Source organism: Sinohyriopsis cumingii, unplaced genomic scaffold (assembly GCF_028554795.1).
Source record: "Sinohyriopsis cumingii isolate HCF-2022 unplaced genomic scaffold, ASM2855479v2 utg002011l, whole genome shotgun sequence".
In the NCBI taxonomy this organism is placed as follows: Eukaryota; Metazoa; Mollusca; class Bivalvia; order Unionida; family Unionidae; genus Sinohyriopsis; species Sinohyriopsis cumingii.
Genome location: NW_028316102.1, coordinates 45718 through 67263, shown reverse-complemented (window position 1 = coordinate 67263; position 21546 = coordinate 45718). Strand labels below are relative to the sequence as shown.

General features: G+C 35.4%; 1 long non-coding RNA gene across 1 annotated transcript; it reads right to left on the bottom strand.

Moving 5' to 3' along the window:
* Positions 1-9649: 9649 nt before the first annotated feature.
* LOC149771253 (uncharacterized) lies at positions 9650-16560 on the bottom strand. Its single transcript, XR_016418378.1, has 2 exons — positions 16530-16560; positions 9650-11826 (listed from the first exon to the last, which is right to left on the bottom strand). It is a non-coding gene; the product is annotated as an uncharacterized LOC149771253 (long non-coding RNA).
* Positions 16561-21546: the final 4986 nt, after the last annotated feature.

The following is a 21546-nucleotide window of genomic DNA, read 5'->3' as shown; positions in this document are numbered from 1 at the left end:
GTAAAATTGTGGGTTATATTGATGGTGAGTCACAGCAGTTTACTCATTTAAGAGCTTCAATGCTGGCGTACGTTTTGATAAATATATTATCGATGATAAATCGAGTTTTTAGGTTTACTGTCAGATTCGCTACAGATTCGTTTGGTATAAATAAAAACTATTCAGGATTGTTGGAAAAATTGGATATCGGCATTTATGCATCATGGGGCGAATGGAAAATAGAACAATAAGATATACTCGGTTATTCTGAATCCGCCGACATTGAAATCAAATATATTTACTACAAAAATAATCAAATATCAAAATTGTCATCTGCACCGTAAGTTCATGATCCAGTAACTAGACATAAAACAGTTTATCTTAATCGATCAGACTGTTCTTTTAAAGCAATTCGTGTGATTGATCTATTTCGGAATTTTGATATGATCGTTTTAACCCCTGCACACAGATTCGCAAGAGAAATGAGAAGAAGAAATATTAAATCATGCACTTATCATAAATTCTTTGGATTGAAGGGAGATACATGGACTCCTGATCGAACTAGAAACGTTAAATATATTTCTTCATTGGTTATTAACAAAATATTTTGTTGTGATAATGTGCAGCGATTATGGTCAACTACCACCTTTTGTTGGATTACCTCCACATAAATGGATGAGGTATTGTGTAGATTATTATGAAGAAATAGTTGATGATCATAGAGCACTTGATCCAGAATTAAGAGAGTTTAAGAACTTAATCAGACTACAACCGAATAAGATCAGTGTAAAATAATGCGTGAAATAATTTCAGAAACTCCTATTATCATTTATTGGAATTTATGGAGACCAAATGCTTTGATAGTTGCAAGTAAAAAGATATTTCGTGATACACTTCATCAATAAGTATTTATGTTACATAAAGGAAAGCTTTCAAATCTTTCCATACCATTGTGATATCGACAGGTTGATACGCGACGACAGAATATCAATGTTGATATACCCGGATCGTAAGAAAATCAAAATCTTGTATTAAATGATATTGGTTTACTTCCTGTCGTTGTTGTTGACAACACGTTGTTGGACAAAACTCCATGGACGCTAGAATACGCATTGACAATTCATTCATCACAAGGATTAACCATCTCTGATACAATTGTTTGGATCGTTGATGATGTATCGAATGGTCAAATTTAGTTTATGTCGAGTCAGAAGAATATCTCAACTGCGGAGAACTGTCACAGACTTTACATAAATCACTGGTAATAGCGATGTTATTGACAATGATATAGTAAGAATTTTTTTATACTATAAACAATGTGACAAAAAGATAAGCGCGACTTTGATCTTGATGCTGAAATTATGATCACGCTGAAACCGATCGCAACATCATAGCGGTTTTTTTTAGACCTAGAAAAGCGTTCGACCTAGTATAGACCAATGGACTAATGGCCAAATTAAACCAATTTGGAATAACTGGACGCTTCTCCAACTGGATTGGCAATTTCCTCACAGGCCGGAAAGAATAGGCAACACCCGTTCGGAAGAATTTTCACTTGAAAATGGAACACCGCAAGGCAGTGTAATAAGTGCCTTACTATTTAACCTAATGGTAAACTACCTTGACCTCAGTGCAGCCTCCACAAAGATAAACTTGTCACAATTTGCAGATGATAGTGGCATATGGAGGAATGGAAATCCTGCCAATAAGACAGTAGTTAAAGAAATCCAGCAGAGCCTAGACAATATAGGAACATGCGTGGACAAATGGGGTTTCAAAATATCTCATTAAAAACTATGGCAATCATATTCACCCCCAAACGAAATAACAACCTAGCCTATCAAAACTTCTATATATGAAAACAATTAATCAAATTCGTAACAGTAGTAAAATTAATAGGAATGTTCTTTGACAACCACCTCACATGGAAACAGCACATTAAACAACTCACCCAGAATTGTAACAAAGATCTCAATTTACACAGGAACATCACAGGGACTGACTAGAGATCCAACCAGGAAACCCTCCTCACGATATATAAAACCCTTATTAGATCAAAACTGGATTACGGTTGCCAAGCATATAACTCGACTAAGCAGCCTGTACTATACAAACTTGACACTATCAAGAGAAAAGCCTTACTATTATGCACAGGAACACTCCCCTCAACATCATTAGAAGAACTACAAACACTAAGAGGAGACCTACCCTTAAAATTACGTAGGCAAGAACTGCTCCTCCGATATTCTATTCGATTAGATACCCACCCAAACAACCATCCCACCAAAATAGCTATAAATAAGGGTAAAGTTGTCTTCAAACCCAAAATCATACCCACCACACCCAGTGGCAAAGTAATCCTTGAACTAAGAGAAAAGATACCTCTGCTAAAAAAAACAGATAAAAAACAACATAGACCAGAACAAATCACCATGGTTACAAAAACCACCAAGGATTAACATTGAAACTACCAAATTAGGCAATAAAGAAGAACAAGAAAACTTATTAAAATCTGTACTGGTAAACGAAATAAACCAAAATTACCCGGACTATGTTGAAATGTATACCGATGGATCAAAAATAAACAACCCGCCAAGAACAGGATAATAACTGGATAAACTAAGCTAGCTAGCAGTTTTGGAAGGTTTATAAGACCCAAACCAGCAACCATTAACTGCTTTAACTGCCACACCACCGAAGATCTACACCACGTATTCAGTATATGCCCAAAATATCAACCCGCTCGGAAAATATTTATCAAAAACCATAAAGAGATTGGATCACCACACACATACCCAGGGTTACGTATGAACTCTAATAAAAATAACAATCAGCATATTCATAGACTCAGCAGGACTTAGGAACAAAATATAATTACTATCCCCACAAAACCAAAAGACCCAGTAACTAGCTAAATAAATTTAAACGCCACCACATAAAAACCCATAACATATCATTCAATTTTATAAAAGTATTAATAAATAATTCACTTACGAAGCACCAATAAAAACTAAGGAAACCGCAAAATCAGATGTCTAGATGTCCTTAACGAACCGAGTAATCAGCTAGGATTCCGGTCTCTTGCTAAATAAAATATAAATAACATTCAATCTCTGAAAACATTAATTAATAAATAACTTAAAGAGGCAAAATCTAAAAACTTATAAATAACATAAAGTAGGAAACAAACCCTAAACACCTCGACTAGTAATACCATAATAACCTTGAGAATCTCTCTTCATACATGATTTCTACTAAGAACCTCTATAAACAGCATAGAACATCCCCCCTTTTAGAACATTTTGAAGAAGAAAAAAATTCGAAAAAAAAAATCGCAAGAAACACCAGGCAAATGTAACAAGAAACCAGCGATGTAAAGCAAGCAGGACTGTTCCCGAGCTCTCCTTCCCACTAATGACAGCCAACCATTCAACTGTAAGGGACCTTTATGGACCCACAGATTGAGGCCAAACTATCAGGGTTCCTTGAATCCATAAAAGCCTGGGGGAGGTGGCACCATCCCCTTCCCCAGGAACAGCTAGCAGGCTGCGGCGCAGTCAGAAAAAAGTGGCACATGCACAATTGTGCGCACGCCACTATATTTAAACTCAACAACAACAACGCTGAAACAATAGCAAAATAATAATTGTGCGAGCTGTAGTACGGTAATGTTGTTGAACAATATTCTTAAAGACAATTTGCTGTAAACATAATTAATAGTAAGTTTGGTCATACACGCGAAAATGTGATGCTGATCTGTCTTGAACGTAATCGACGTCGAGGTGCTAGTTTACAAACGTGAATGAGGTGGTAATTGTGTGTCTTCATAAATTACTTGTAATTGCTCACATATAAATCCGCGTTGATGAGCTGTTGAATCTATTCTGTATATTACAGGTCTACCTGTGAATTTTACACTGATCGAAATTGTATATGTCGTAATACTCCGAATAGGATCAGTCACTCTTTTTACCAACTTCAGGTTCATCAGGTTAATAAAAATACCTGACAGTAACATTACCTAATACTGGTTGTTCTGAAAAGTCATGTCGTTGTATTGACATATGTTTCTTTTTTGTAATCTCTTTAATGGGTTTCATGGCATTTATTCGAGTAATTTCATTATATAATGCAGCTATCACACTTGATAATATTGCAACCCAATCGCGGGATCTGGTATTTTTCTGAATTATTTCCTTCGCATATTTTTTCCAGGATCAACCTGTAATAGTTGTGGCTATCGTAAGGGTCGTCTTTGATAAATTCGTTCAAAGGCATAATAAACTTCAGTTGCTGTTTTAGCTGATAGTGGCTCTGCTTCTTTATACCTACTTGCAACGTCAACGACAGTCAACGCGTATTTGTATGTCAATTGACGTCTACCAATTTCGATAGTATCGTGGGGTAAAAATAAAATATCAGCTAGCTTTGTTAGGAGTGTTGAAATCAAAATGTCCATACTGAATTTATATATGTCGTGGCAGTTAAAATGTGCCATATTGCCTATCGTGCTAACCATTTTGCAGGAGCGGAACGTGTAGCATTTGCTGCATCAACGAGTTCACTAATCGCTGCTCTAATCTTCCAATATCATCTTGGGCTGTAACAGATCGAGTCTATTATTTTAATAATTGGTTGATTAATTACAGGCTCCGAATAATAATGTACCTTTCATCGCATATCTTACCAAACAATTAGCTAATGATTCTCTGAAAGATTTATTTTTTTATAGAATTTAATGCATGTATCAATTTCACATCTGCAATATGTCATTGGTGTAAATCATTACTTTTATAAGCTACAGCATGAGCGTGACATGCTCGATCAATATCATTTATAGGATACTCTCCGTGTCTTAGGTGATCTTGTTTATCAAGTCGGATATCAAGTCGGGTACCAGGATCACAATAGTTGTATCCAGGAAGGTGTTTTTCTCCTGGGTATTTAGCCCATGGCGTTCCTGGTAATTATCCTAATGAAGTAGCTATATCACCACCTATTTTACTGGTAGAAATAAATTTATTTGTTGTGCCACATTTTACACATTTATCTGAAAGTGTGCGTCTTTTATTGTTTGTTAGTATGGTTGTCAACATACTCGTTGGTGTATGTGCTCTGCATCGAACACAATATAGATTCATATTATTCATTGTATTTTTACAACATGGATGTCATTGATTTCTCAGCGTCATGAAAGCAAAAGCCAGTAAAACATATTTTAGCATTACCAAATGCTATTAGAATGATAATAATAGGTCCATCTGGGTCCGGTAAATCACAATTATTATTTAATTTGATAATGAGATGGCTCAAGTGGGACAAGTTATATTTAGTAACTCCGTCAGTTGATGCTCAGTGATGCTACGGTGTACTTAAAGATTTTAATGAAAATGCAAAATATTTAAATGAAGATGGTGATGACATTATTAATGTCATAATTGATATTTATGAAGCACCGTTCGTAGATGAATTAGATGGTTTTAATAATAATATCGTAGTATACGACGAAGTAATGCTTGACAAACAAATAAATCCAGCTCGAATATTTTCTAGAGGTAGGCATATAAATACAGGTATAATTTATGTCACTCAACGTTATACACAAATACCAAAAGTGAGCAGAGATAAATATAATGCTATAATTGGATTTAACGGAGTTGATACACATACTCTGAGAAATATTCATCAGACTTACTGCAGCGGATATATGGACATAATTGGATTTAGTAGCTTCTTTTCAAAAACACTATCTGCACCGCACGGATTTACACGATCCCAGAACAAGATATCATGCAGGTCTTGATACAATATTTGGCTGATATAATAATGATCTAATTATAGAAGCAGAGAGGTTGCGACCTCAATGAGACGTCAGGCGGGTAAACGACAACACATACAAATTTCGACAAAAATAAAGTAACAAAAAGAACCTAACCCAAGCAGAGAAACTCTCGGTAAGTTAGAGGCTTCGGATGGTCGTTATTGACTTTATTATTTTATATTTGTTCGTATGAGGTTTCAGTTTTCAAAATGACGTTCCAGCAAAAGGTCTGTTCGTCCTCTCTGCTGCTCTTCTCTTCAACTCCAACTTTCGATAAAGTGGATCTTATAAAAATTAGAAATCAAGCTGGCTTAATCAATTAGTTATTATACGGTGGCCTAAACGGGAGGGTGTACGAATACTATCGTGATAAATAACCAGTTTAGTTTGAAAGAAAAATTCCTAATCCATTTTAATTCAAACTTTTGATATTCTGACTTTATCAGTCGGAAATTAGATTTTTTAAATCAGGCATTCTTAGCAACTTTCTTAGATGATTAAGCACTAATTTTCACCCTGTCCTGATATATTATATCTTAAGTTCCGGTTTAAGGTGCAGTTGTCGAAATTAACGAGTATCCAAGCCATTGCTGGTCATGCTTGATGATTTAAAATATACCTATCTTTGATTAGCAAATTACTGTCTTCATATCGCCCCGAGTTCACTTGTGAAGTGTCATTGTGTATAATTCGAGTTATTTATTTACATGCGTTTATTTTGCTTCGAGCTCATGCGCACTTTCCTTTTCATATGTTTTACGTCAGTAACGTTCGCAATCGGAACATCCTCCGTCTTTTCAGTGAAGTTGAGAAATAAAGTTCACGAGCGAACGGAAATGGTCGAGCGCTGTTCAGATCGTAATTTTTTAAGAGTATATCACATGTTAGGAACGCTTAATCTTATAGTAAAAGTCATATAGGTCGTGTATGAGCATTTGCTCATCTTAATTTAAGAATAAATTGTTGTTTTATAATCTACTACTAATTTTACCAATCCAAAGTCTGTTCAGTCTTGATTATCGAATGTTCTGCACCGTAACTATTATCAAAAGAGTCATACAGGTCGTATATGAACATATGCTCATCTTAATTTAAGAATAAATTGTTGTTTTATAATCTAGTACTAATATTATAAATCCAAGCTGAGACTGTTTAAAGTATTTGTGCTTTTTGTTCTTAGTAATTTTCTGACAAAAACAACTTTTTGTGAAAGATAGAAATGATATGAGGATCTGCTACAGTCCTTTGAATCAAACAAAGGGCATATCAATTTGGATATATACGTTTCAAAAGTATTTTCCTCGTTCCGCATTGCTCCGAAAAAGTATCAGGTGAAATGATACCCATATATATAATGACGGTAATGGGTTAGGAGGAACCTGTTATGCTTCACGCGAGAGAGAATATAAATGACATCGCTCAGTGACAGAAATAAATAAATGCAAATTTGAAATTGGCTTTAATTTTATTGTTTAAATATAGTGGTATGTTCTGTCAGAAATATATATTGTGTTCTCGTATCTATGCGGATGGGAGTGTAGCTTGCCAGTTTATACTTAAAATGTCAAAAGCTGATAAAAAGAAGCATTGAATAAATGGATAATCAGACAGATATAGTGTGTAGAGGTGAATGTTGACTGATTTGGGACGATGCACTGGTGTATTATTCACTAATACAACCCAATTATATTCAGGATGATTTTAAGCACCTGTCGTAAATTAAGCTTAATTTCTTAACATTGGAGCTTTAAAGTCTTCTCAAATTAAACAAGAGAATGTCAGTCAATGAATCAACCAATCAATCAATCAACCAATCAATCAATAAATCAATCAATCAATAAATCAATGAATCAATTTTGGCGATGTCCCAATAATGAGGTAAATGTTATCTGTACGTTATCAATATAACGCACGCATGCTAATACTCACCCTTTGGGATTCTTGGAAGTGTTAAAATAATTAGTTTGGGCACTAAAGCAATCGGATAATTATAAAATGTTTGTCTTAGTGTATGCTTCTATTTAAAATTATGCTTGTAAACACCATTATCATAATATCGAGGGCGATTTATTATTGCTACAGATTCGTAATATATTTTCGCTGTTCTGCTGCAACGGCCCATGCAGTTATGTTCCTGTATCTTATTAATAAAGAAGAAAGTCAGACTTGACTAATTTTGAGACGAAACTGGATACTTTGGATAGATATTACGTGGGGCTGGTTTCGGCTTGTTCCATTATTGAAAATAACTTGAACCTTATTAAATATCCCTTTGTTTGTTTATATGTTAATTTAGTCATGCATGTGACATACGTCTAGCCTGTACTCTTAATAATAATGTGAAGGTAATACCCAGCTATAATTTGATCAGAAGGAACGAGGAAAAAGATCTCATACAAATGATAATGAACTACATCTAGAGCATAAAGAATTCGGCAGTGTCAGCATTATCTGACACAGGTGTAATGTCAAACGTCTTACCTGTACCCGTCGCAAAAAAGATATATAGATGCTTTCGTGAACAGTATATGTCTTATCTCACAAGATAGTAACATTTTATGCAACGTTGAACACAATTTGTAGAAGATACGCATTAGAAAATAGGCAAATGATCATAATTTTGAGAGAGAGAGAGTTCGTCAGTCTCATTGTGCTTATTATTCAGTTCACTGCGCTGGAGACAAAAGTTACAGGGTATTAAAAAAAAAATTGAAAAAAAACCCCTCATAAGTATAAAGAAGATAAAAGACCTCAACCGTATAAAGAACGTTAAAGACCTCAACCGTTTAAAGAAGATTAAAGACCTCAACCGTATAAAGAAGATTAAAGACCTCAACCATATAAAGAACGTTAAAGACCTCAACCGTATAAAGAAGATTAAAGACCTCAACCGTATAAAGAAGATTAAAGACCTCAACCGTATAAAGAACGTTAAAGACCTCAACCGTTTAAAGAAGATTAAAGACCTCAACCGTTTAAAGAAGATTAAAGACCTCAACCGTATAAAGAAGATTAAAGACCTCAACCGTATAAAGAACGTTAAAGATCTCAACCGTATAAAGAAGATTAAAGACCTCAACCGTATAAAGAAGATTAAAGACCTCAACCGTATAAAGAACGTTAAAGACCTCAACCGTATAAAGAACGCTAAAGACCTCAAACGTTTAAAGAAGATTAAAGACCTCAACCGTATAAAGAAGATTAAAGACCTCAACCGTATAAAGAACGTTAAAGACCTCAACCGTATAAAGAACATTAATGGTCAGGATCTGGCATTGTTTATGAACACGTTAACAAAACATTTATTTGTTTTCCCAAATGTTTGGTAAAATTTGCACATGCTGTGTTAACATTAGACACAATGTTTTAATCAGCCACATATCTCACATTCCCAGACATATGTAAATTACTATCTCACATTAGTAGAATTCATGTAATAAAGAACTTGTAACATCTCTCTCTCTCACACACACACATACATACATACATACATACATACATACATACATACATACATACATACATACATACATACATACATACAGACAGACAGACAGACACACATACATACATACATACATATATGTTTGAATGTTTCGAATTCGAACTCCACAGGCGACGTTCAGTCAAAGACAACCCAAGTTACTGAACAAGTCCCATGTGTGCATGCATACATACATGCATACATACATACATACATGCATGCATACATACATACATACATACATACATACATACATACATACATACATACATACAAACATACATGCATGCATACATACATACATACATACATACATACATACATTTCAGAAAACTGGAATTATAAGCAAAATATGAGGCACATAATGACAAATAGACAAATTTATTTATACAAGTAACCAGAATTTGAAGCGAAATGTTCGCTGTTATTTGGAAATTATTTCAGATCACTGGATAACAGTTTCAGTTATTCATAAAAATCCGTGATATGAAAAAGAAAGACAGAAACAGTGAAAAATTATAGCAATAATAGGGATGAATAACGTAGAGAAATTGGAAAATAAACGTTTTGATATACAATAAAATAATCAAGAAAGATCTAGTTTAGTCTCGAGCCACCAATACTTATGTTCATGTAGACAATCATAATATATTTTAAAGGTAATATTGCAATGGTTTTTTTAGACCGACCTAACCAATATAAGTCCACGCCATCAATACTCCTTGACATTACCAATTATTACTACATTGTGCCCTTATAAGAGCATGCTCACTGAGTTTTGAGTATATCAGTTTGAAAGAATATACAATGCGGGAATCATATTACCCGAGCAATGTAATGTTTCTAACAATGTGTCAAAGACGAAATGGCTGTTTCGCTTAGTTGCGTCATGCAGACTTATTATAGAAAGATGCATATTTTCCTTTTCGGTATCCGATGTGTTAATATAGATTAATCGACTAAGAAATTATCTTAGAACAAAAAAAAGCAATATAAACCTTTGTGAAGCCTTTACCAAAAAGGCCGGAAATGTCATTGTATGATCTTGTGCAAGAAAAAGTGAAATCACTTACATTGACAATTAAACGAGTAGTGAATACATCATCTATAACATTTAATTTTTTAATCAATGTAGTACAAGAAGTGAAGATCGCAAGGAATAAATTAATTAGGGAGATTCCTTTAGCATTATAATATACCAATGGCATCCACGCTCGACTTCTTTTAATAAAATGTTGTGCTACGCTGCAGAAGCAAAGTGTAATCAATGGGAGAAATTCTCAATAGCTGTTGTCTAAACCAACAAGCAAAGGTTTCTCGTTCCATGTTATTTCCTACAAAACCTTGTAGTATTCGAATCAGCGCAGTAATTGATACGTATTCATCATCATAAATAGTAATGTCATAATGAGATGGATAAAGAAATATAATAACTATTACAATTAACATCAAACAGACACGTGTTGCCTAATAATGATCTGCCTTACATACTATGACTTAATTGAAAAGACGAAACTAGACTCTCTCATGAATATGTCAAAAGATACCATTCGCCAAAGATATGATATCAAAATACTGTGGATATGTCATTACAAAAATGAGGAAGTTGATATAATAATTTGCACTAACAATGCAAATTTACAATTCAATGTCTTATTATATAGCTAGAAATTCACCTACTTCGAACGAATTCTTGATCCTCCGCCCCTTTCGGTGATATTAGTATTGTGTTATGTTGCCAGATATGAGACCAAACTGTTATTTGTTACGTATATTTAAATTGCATTATTTGATAGTTTTTGTTAGTTTTTAAAAAAATACATTTCATTATATGATATTGTAATATAACATTGGATGTTTGGTTTGACCTTGTCCAAAATCAAGTTTATTTTCTATTTGAACTGAATCATTAATTTTGTTTATTTTCAAACAATTAATACATAGCTAAAATAATCTCTTTGTGTATGGGTTTAAAATATAGGATCATTATTAATAGAAATAAACATTTTTGGGGTATGGGTCAAGATTATTAGAATTCCCCTATAAATAGACCTTCCCAACCTGATATATTCCACATCCAGTATTACAGTCTTAGTAACAGAGCTTCTAATTATGACTAATCTTTTTTGTAAACATTAAATATTTCAAGAAAGTTATTTTCAATTACTTAATAGTTTTACTTAGAAAATGCTAATTGTGACTTGAGGACAATTAGAGGACTATATAATTGTGTTACGCGAATAGTTTTTCATTCGTGTTGTAAGGTCTTAGGGCAGATTCACACTGGTAGCCATATACTGCCACACTGCCCCCTCTATTCCGCCACACTCTACGAGCTCTATACTGACACACTGCCCGCTCTATTCCGTCACACCCTACCAGCTCTATACTGCCACACTGCCCGCTCTATTCCGTCACACCCTACCAGCTCTATACTGTCACCTTGCCCGCTCTCTTCCGTCACACCCTACCAGCTCTATACTGCCACACTGCCCGCTCTATTCCGTCACACCCTATCAACTTTATGCTGCCACACCACCAGCTATCAAGAGACCATTAATAATTAAATATATACATCCCATAAATCATAACCAAATTATAAAATACGCACTTGTAAAAAACGCAAAAAGCCATTAAAAATATGCTACCTTTAACGTCTACTTCACTATAAAGACCTTCACAGTTAACTGTACCGAACAGATAGTTCTCCATACCCAAACACGGTAAGATTTACGGGAATTCCATATATCAGGAATTAAAGATATAAAAAAATGAAAATACTTTACTCAATCGATGATGATCTTGCCCCGAGTGCAAATAATCATGTCATACACTTCGATGTGATGCGTGAAGATCAAGAAAACACATCCATGGGGGCCCCGAGTGGCCGAGTGGCCTAAAGCGCTCACCGTTTCGGATCACTGCCATCTCACCTTTGTCTGCGTGGGTTCGAGTCCAAGGCTCGGCAAGCGTGATTACGTGGGAAAGCCTGCCAGTAGCTTCTCGTAGGTTGGTGGTTCTTCCCTGGGTTTTCCAGGGTTCTTCCTCCACCAGTTATACTGGCCGCCATGTATAGCCTATCTTGTGCTGAAACATGGCGTTAAACCCTAGAACAGCAACAACACCAGCCATGATTTATCTAACACAACGATGCTTGCACTTGCCTAAAGTGATCCGGGACAACTGATAATGTTAATGACATTTCGTAGCATTTACGCCCATTCACGCCCCGTCAATGCCCGGGTTGGAATCATGAACAACGGTATCATGGTGCTGGGTGACCTGACAAAAGCCCGCAAGACAAATGCGCGACGACATAAGCGCACAGTCACAAGCGCACAGCGCAGACATAAGCGCGCCTAAGAACGTGTGAACAAATCATCTTACAATAGAAGGCATTAAAATCTTTTTTTAGGCATACGAATCTATATCATTTTCGAATAGACCACATGCCTTGCCAATTAACACGCTTCACTTGTTAATTATTGCCGATCAACGGAGGGTTAAATTTATTTATAATTGACCGAAGCAAGAATGAGTACCAAAAGTTGAGCAGATAAAGCACAAACTTACGGTCTTGATTACAATTTAACTGCGTGGATCAACTAACATTTTCTCATAGTACATTAATTCAAAGCAATGTTAGCTTCTCCGTCTTCTCAACCGTTTAAGTTAATTGCACAATTTACTTGTGTGTATTGTCTTCTCAGTTAACATTTTTGTATTATCTTCTCAGTTAACATTTTTGTATTGTTTTCTCAGTTAACATTTTTGTATTGTTTTCTCAGTTAACATTTTTGTATTGCTTTCTCATTTAAACTTTGTTATTGTCTTCTCAACGTTATATACCGCGCCGGTGGCCTAGTGGTTAGAGCGTCCGCCTCGGATGCGGGATGTCGTGGGTTAGATCCCCGGCCGAGTCATACCAAAGACTTACAAAAATGGTACTAACAGCTGCTTCGCTTGGCGCTCAGCATTAAGAGGTTAGTGTTAGGACTGGTCGGCCCGGTGTCAGGATAATGTGACTGGGTGGGACATCATGCTATATGTCTGCGGCATGATGCTCCAGTGCTAGACATCACTATAAACTGCTACATTGCAGACATCGTAGCGATATGACTGAAAAATTGTTAAAGCTACGTTAAAAATCCAAATCACACATCACATCACTCAACCTTATGTACATGTGCGCTTTTGTCTTGTGCGTATTTATCAGGTTGTTTATCATTGCGCGCATTTGTCGGCACGCAAATGTCTGCGTGCTTCTGTCATGCGCGCTTTAGTTACGGCGTCTGGTGTTGTTTAGCGGCGCTTATTATTTATTATTATTTAATTGGCGGAAAGGAGACCTAGGCGTGTATGAGCAACGTTTACATTGTCACAACCAATCTTGGACTCACCAGATGCAGTGATGATTATGCATATTCCGCTGAACTGTTTATGATGTCTAACAAGTATGCATTCGAGCATGATCAGTTCCAGTATACCGTTGGAAACGTCAGAAACACGATAGGAAATGCTATAATATCCTCCGTAGTTAGTATGAATGCAAAATATAACATTGGATTCGTACAGCTTCGGTGTCAACTTCACGGAGATAATTATTATTTTAGTGCGTGATACCTATGACACATTTTTGTGTCTTGAATGGATGCACAGAAAGTTATTTTCGGAACCAAACACACATTCTTATTGTACCGAAAATCAACAGACAATGATGCAATGGCGTCATGGAGATGCTGCAGGCAAAGGTGTGTTGGCAAAATTAGCATTGTAGATACTTCAGTGACTGCAGAAACACGTTTGTTTTCATTTATGAGTTCTGGTACATCACCGCTGTCATTTCAAACGATTTCCACTGACTTTCATGAAGTAAACGTTCAGCAATTATCAAGGGAAAAAAAAACTGCACAATACAGCATTAGCGCAGCAAGACATGTATTGATATCGCTTCGAACTATAACTCTGGGCGCAATGAAATGTCATTTAACTTTTTTGGAGTGTCTGAACTGTGTTTGCGATTCAGATGTTATCAGGAACCCTCCGAGGAAATTTTACTGGAAGTCACAAACTATTACTTTGCACGTGCATATCGTAAGAAGTGGTGGTTCATGGACTGGGATCAATTTTGTTACAACAGGTCTGCAGATTTTCCTGTATGGCTTTCTTACGTTATCCACAATTAATTATTTTTCGTTCATCTTTAAAAAGAGTTTCGACAATGATCACGCTATTGACGTTATTTATTCAAACAAGATAGCCCGCACCTGCGGTGATTGCTTGTGTTGCTGTTATCGCCGCACCACTACCACCGCAAGCGTAAATATTACATTCAAGCGCGACATTATGCAAAAATTTGCAAACTTAGTGAACTCATGGAGGAAAGAAGATATTGACCTATATGAATAAGCTTGATCCAAAAGATCCATTGTCATACTACTTTCCATCCCTGAGACTATGCGTTGACGTTCTAGGCAAATTACACTGTAGAGGTAGCATGTGTTCTTGTGAGGTTCTTTATGGTGACGGTAAATATACCTTAAAAATTTAATTATCCCTTTAAAAATTAGTTTATACATATAGCTGTATGAAGCAGAGGGTCAAAATCATAACTATATAATATATACGCTTTCTTTAATAATTATTTACTCCAGATATTATAAATACAATGATAGGAGTAGACATTGTCCAACGTCATTCAGTGCGTATTACCCAATGATCACGTACGAGTTCCAAGATTGGGGAAGTGACAGAAAACAGGAAAAACATAAAAGGCGTGAACAATAGCACTCGAACATGCACACCATCACCACCACTACCAGTACTTAGGATACAGTTGTAGCTCTGTAAAGTGAATGACTAATAAATGATTCGTTACTTCACACTGGACTTTTGGGCGCGGGGTGGCGTACATGCCTAAGGTGATAGCATGTATATATCGCTGACGTTTCTTTTCTGACCGCGTGAGTTCGAGATTCGCCTCGACCAAAGTAAGTAATGGGAAGCGACGGGAAGTAAATGAGCTCATAAGCTCTAAGGTTTGAAGTATATGCCTTGATACATCTTTGATATTTACCTTTTTGCTTACAATTTACAATTTATATTTTTCGTTTTCATCTTCTCCTTTGCATCTTTTTAATTTCCAATTTTGTAAATTTTGAAGTTTTCGGTTAGCTTCAGACTATGTAGTCTGCACCTGACCTTTTGATTTTTCCATTTCAAAATCTTTCTCAAAGTGCATTGATGTACTTTTTTATACAAAACTTTTGGCAACAATTTTCATTTTTTTATTTCCATTTTGCGTTTTGTAATTTTTGTAGATTGGTTAGCAGCATAAATCTGCATTTGACCCTTTCATTTTGCCATTTCAACAAATTATGCAAACTTCATTTTTTGTATTAGTGTTTAGTGGTGTGAGACCCATTGAGTGAAGATCACATCAACGTATCTATCAGTGAGCTCTACTCATAATCGTACTAGTCTTTAGGAGAAATTTTACCAGTATAAGGGGAATTATCCTCAAATCAAATACAATGGATAAGATTCGAAAACAAGTCATGTACAATGGAGCAAAATTAGAAGAATATCTTGCTGTAAGAGTAGAGAAATGGTGAGAAAAGAATATTTAGTTGCAGATCACCATAAAGGTTGTCAACTGTTGGACAGCGGGGCAGTGATTAACTGCCCCCGACAGTCCGACGTACTAACCGCCCTAAAACTGAAGGGAATAGCAATAGATAAGATAATGGTATACAAAATGGGGGAAAGGACATGTGATTTACCCAAAGGACTTTGACTCTCCTGTGTTAGATTTTGACGAATTCAAAAGAATGATAACGACTCTCTCCCCCCCCCCCTCTAAAATACATAAATATATCAGTGCATACGGCTGTCACTAAAAGAACGGATGAAGGTGACTCAAGATTTCACTTAATCGATTACTCATTTAATCAATGAAGAATTAATCAGTCAATATATCGATAAAGTATTTCGATATGTTTTTAATTCATGCATTATTCAGACTGTTTCTGATTTTTTTATTCATTTAAGTTAGTGCATAATAAAAAAAATGTACGGATGTAGTATATTTCTCCGAAATCTGAACGAACTCTAGAAAATTTGGTCATAGTTAAATAATTACAAAATGGTAATATATATATATATACAGTATATATATATATATAGAGAGAGAGAGAGAGAGAGAGAGAGAGAGAGAGAGAGAGACTCACAGACACAAAGACTTACCTCCTTTGACTTCATTGCGCCGGGTTTCCTCTTGGTTGCTCACTCTGCGGCCCATTTATATATTTACTTGACACCCACAAGGAAGTGCCATGGCGCTCAACCGGATTGGTGAAATGTACATAATAGCGTTTGACGTTGCGTATTTATCAGTATAATATTATTATGTGTGAATGAATAATTTTGTATTTTGTAAATTATTGCCAAGTCTTCATAACATGCACCTAATAGTCCATTTCGATCATGGGGATTCTTTGTCTTTTAACGGTGCTCTCTCTCTCTCTCTCTCTCTCTCTCTCCATATTTTCCTGAGCTGTTTTATACGCCTATATTCTTCTGTATTTATCGACCACTTTCACCCGACATATTTTTAAAGGCTGTGATGCTATAGATTTTGAACTTTCAATGAAAGAAGGTCGCGAGGTTTGCACTGGCCTTCAGATGTTTCTGATATTAATTTTTCAAAAATACTATAATATAAAAATCTTTTTAAATAATTCATTTCATGGAATAGATATTTAAAAATAAAAGGTTTATTATGAAAATACAATTAGCCTGGGAACCAGTTACACCCGAAATAACGAAGACGAAATCTGGACATTTCTAAAAGTAATGACTGCGGAACGACGCAAACAATTACAAAATTAATTATTGTTATGTGGGACTTGAATCTCATGTGAAGATGCCTATCACTTTACATAAATTGTTACTCTTTCTCAGTTAAGCTATGATATGAAAAACAATTACGACATTAGTGAAAGCTTTATCGACTTAGTAACATACAAGGGTAGTTAATTTGTTTAAAACTTTGCTAGTACTTCATTACTGAGACACGATATGTTGCGTCACATCAAGCAGTCATAACCAAAACCATTTCAATCAGCCAGCAAAAGCAAAGAATATCAGATAAAAATATTTATCAGTTTTAAGTTTACATACGAATATTGTGAACAAAATAAGCAACTCACCCGGACATATCAAAAATAAAGGACTATGAAACATACATCCTAACACCGGTGCGTAGCAATAGCTCAAGCATACACAAGCAATTAATGCTACTGATGGGGGGGGGGGGGCGACGGGAGCAAAGAAATAATCTCATATGTGTTTTGCGGGTGGGATATGGGTGTCGGAGTATAATATCTCGCTACATTACAGCCTATTGTACGTAGGCATCTCAGTTAATTGGTTTCTGGTTGATACAGTTATATGTACTTCAGCGATAGCAGCCTTATCGTGTATATTTCTCGCGTCAAGAGGGATTTTGATGAGAAATATACGGCGGATTGTAATACTACCTTGGCATTTGATATTTTCTCCTGAATGTAAAATTCAAGAGACGTCTAATGTGTTTCTTTTACATATTATAAAGGGAAACCTTTATCAGACTAAAACTCGATATGCAAAGTGTGTTCACGCGTGTAGAAACTTGCTATTTTTGTACAATTAGACAATATATTCTTGCTGCAGTTTCAGATCAGATATTTAAAGATAATATATGTTATATACTGCTTCATATAATAGTGACGTAGCAGAATTATTTATGCTCAAGATTTATGTTGGTGACATTTTAAAGACGAAACATTTTTAAATGTTCCTGGTTGTCAAATTATAGAGGTGTATCAGCTTTATGATATAGTTCAGGTACAGACTTGATTGCATAAGGATAAAGCGTGACAAGGTTTTATTTTCAAAATACTTAACGCTTTTCAACTTGTTCAATAATGGAACACGCCAAAACCAAGTTCCCCTACAGTATCTTTACTTTCTTGTCAAAATCAGTTATGCCTAACATTGAAAAAAGAATTAGTTGTTACTCCGATATAGAAAGACATTTCAATGAGCTGTAGTAATCGAACACCTAAAATACTTTATGAAACCACACGGGTACAAACCCACATCGATATATTGTATTCGTACTTAAACGTTTACTTTTAACTCGAAGCATGGACTGAAACAAATATGGAGTTACCCTTTCACAATTATGAACGTCTCTAGTATCCAAACCAATTTATTTTTAAGCACTTACAACACTGCCATAAAGATCGAAATACTTACAGTGCTGTGCAAGAAAAATAATAAATTGAGCATTCTTTTCTTCAAAGAATGTGATGGTAAATTTGTGACATTGCACAAAAATACAGCTTCATATCGGGGAACACGTACATGCAACAACAAAAAAAGCACAATTCTTTGCTTACACATTGAAAACTCGCGGCAACAAAGCCTGTACAATAGGTTTGCTATTTTGGACTTTCAGGCCATTTCTCAGCACGTACTAGTTTGCCCATGGTGACCAGTATACTTGATGAAGGAAGAACCATGGACGAACGCCAGAAGAACCACCGACCAACAGCAAAGCTACTAGCAACCTTTCTCATATATCTAATTTCTTTATTTCGGGGGATGTGGTGGGGGGCACCAGACGGATTCCCCCCCCCTTAACCAAAACATAAGGTGTTTTTATGTATTAGTATTACCCATAAGGTGTGTATGTTTCTTTTCTTTAGAAAAGAAATTTAGATCAAAAGTTTAGTTTAAAGCTACATTTTGATGGAGTATTTTTGGTTCCCTGGTGTTTTCGAAAGGTTTGTTCATCCGATAAAGGGTGTGATCCCGAATATCAGAGTTCCTTCTCATGTGTGATATGTGTATCAATGCTATATTGTATGTATGATATCTAGTCTGTATGTAAGGACGGCAATCTTCAGCAAATATATCCCAGTTGTTTTAACATAATATTTTAGACTTCATAAGTCTAAGGTTATCATTATGATATAGTTTAGTATTTATTATCAATTTAGAATTTCGACGAGAGAATGGTGTATTGCGTCATTAAAATCAAAGAAAACCTAGTATTGTGTGTGTGTGTGTGTGTGTGTGTTTAAATATGTGCCGTTCCCCGTTAAACTAGTTATATCATAATTTAGTTATATTTCGATTGTTTCGGTTAGGCCTTCTCTTTTTCTTATTTATCTTACTCTGCTAACAAAGGGTTTTTTGTTGTTATAGTTGTAGGGTTTAACGCCATTTTTCACCACAGGATAGGCTATACACGGCGGCCAGTTTTCATGGTGGAGGAAGAACCCGGGAAAACCCCGGAAAGAACCACCGACCCACAAGAAGCTACTGGCAAGCTTTTTCACATACCCACATTAGCCGAATCCGAGACTCGAACCCACGCAGACACAGGCGAGATGGCAGTGATCTGTAACGGAGAACGATTTAGACCACTCGGCCACTCGGGGCCCCTTCCGAAGGGGTTTAAGTATTGGATTAATTCTTAAGTTAGAATGTGTAACTTTTTGTTAGTTCCCGTGTTTGTGTTTGTTTGTCCATGCGCTTCATGTGGATTTTCCGATACTCTTTTGCAAGCCTATTCACTTCGAGTGGCGCATTGTGAAGTAGCTCTGCGACGTCTATGCATCTTACTTCACCCACATGAAGGTCCCCTGTATCCTCCCTAATATAGGAAAAGTTACCGTATGATTTGTCATTTTAAAACAATAGTTTTGTTCTATTAGTAATCCTAATCTAACTGAGTTACCCTGTTAGTCATTTTGTGTGTTAGTTAGAGCGTAGAGTTGCAAAACCTCAACATGGCTTAAAATAAAAGCATCTCTAGGTCTGAGTAGAGGGATGGGTGCTCCAGCTAGCGCACTAGCAAAACGAAGCCACCCCCACCCCCTCCATCCACCCCTCATTATTGTCATGTTCTGTCCGGTCGATATTGAGATCATTTAGTCCGTTTATTAGAAATGTATAAAATATTTTGTATTGTTATCCAAAGAGGTGAAATGATGGAGTATTTTTAAAACTGAAAACTTAGAATTACAAGGCTTAGAAAGAAGGTAAGCCTAGACCTGAGTTGGTACATGAGGTGAGCGCTGCAGCATGCGCACTGGCGGTGTCACACTCCTAATAGGTAGCAAACCGAAAAACCCTCAACACCCCCGCCCACCCGGTATAGTATGAGACATTTAATTTTTTTGTATTCTTATTACCTGACCACCGGATAGCATTGTTGTCGTAATGTAATCTATTATTTTCAAAATTACCTTGTTATCATATTTTACATCTAAATGTAAAATATTATTCCTATGATACTTGTATTCCTTACATATTTCCGTGATTAGCTTTAATCAATTAATTTTAGTTTTGTCTAATTATCATAATTCTATTATATCCCTGTTTTTAGTAATATATATATATATATATATATATATATATATATATATATATATATATATATATATATATCTATATATATATATATATATATATATATATATATATATATATATATATATATATATATATATAAATCGTCTCTGAACTTCTATTTTACTTGTCAAGTTATTATTTCTAAATATTTCCGGTCTGTTTCTCATAGTAAATCCAAGCCAGTAAATATATAATGCATCCCAAGCTGTTTTGGGTTCAGGTTGTACTTGTTTAAAATCTATTAATTATATCTGAGATCTTTAGTAGTAGAGGGCTGGCAATCCCCGTCCCCCTCTATTTGTTTGCCCGATATAAGGTTTCTTTGTTAATGTAGTGCATTTTATAACTCCATATGTAGTCTATAATACCTTTATCAAGTTTATTCAGATTTTTATTTTCCATGTCAATTGATCTAACAGTGTAATTTATATTTGAGTAAAGATAAGTTTTTGCTACTCGTGCACGCTCCATAATGCAAAGTGGCGTTAAAGTCCAGATATTTGCTTTATCTTTAATCTTTTTCATTAAGTGTTTATAATGCTCTAATTCATTATTTCCATATATAAAAAAACTCCTAGATCTTTCATTTTATCTCTCAGGAAGTGCGGAGGAAACCCAGGGTGGTTTCCGCCCTAGTTACCAATTTTAATATTTCGGTTAAGTCGTGATTTGTTTTCGAACCAGATGCGTTACCGAAATTTTCAAATTCTTCCTGTAAATAAGCATAACGTTTAGCAGCTCTTATAAATTTGGTGCAATCGTCAGTATACTGAATCATTTTTAATTCCTTTAGAAG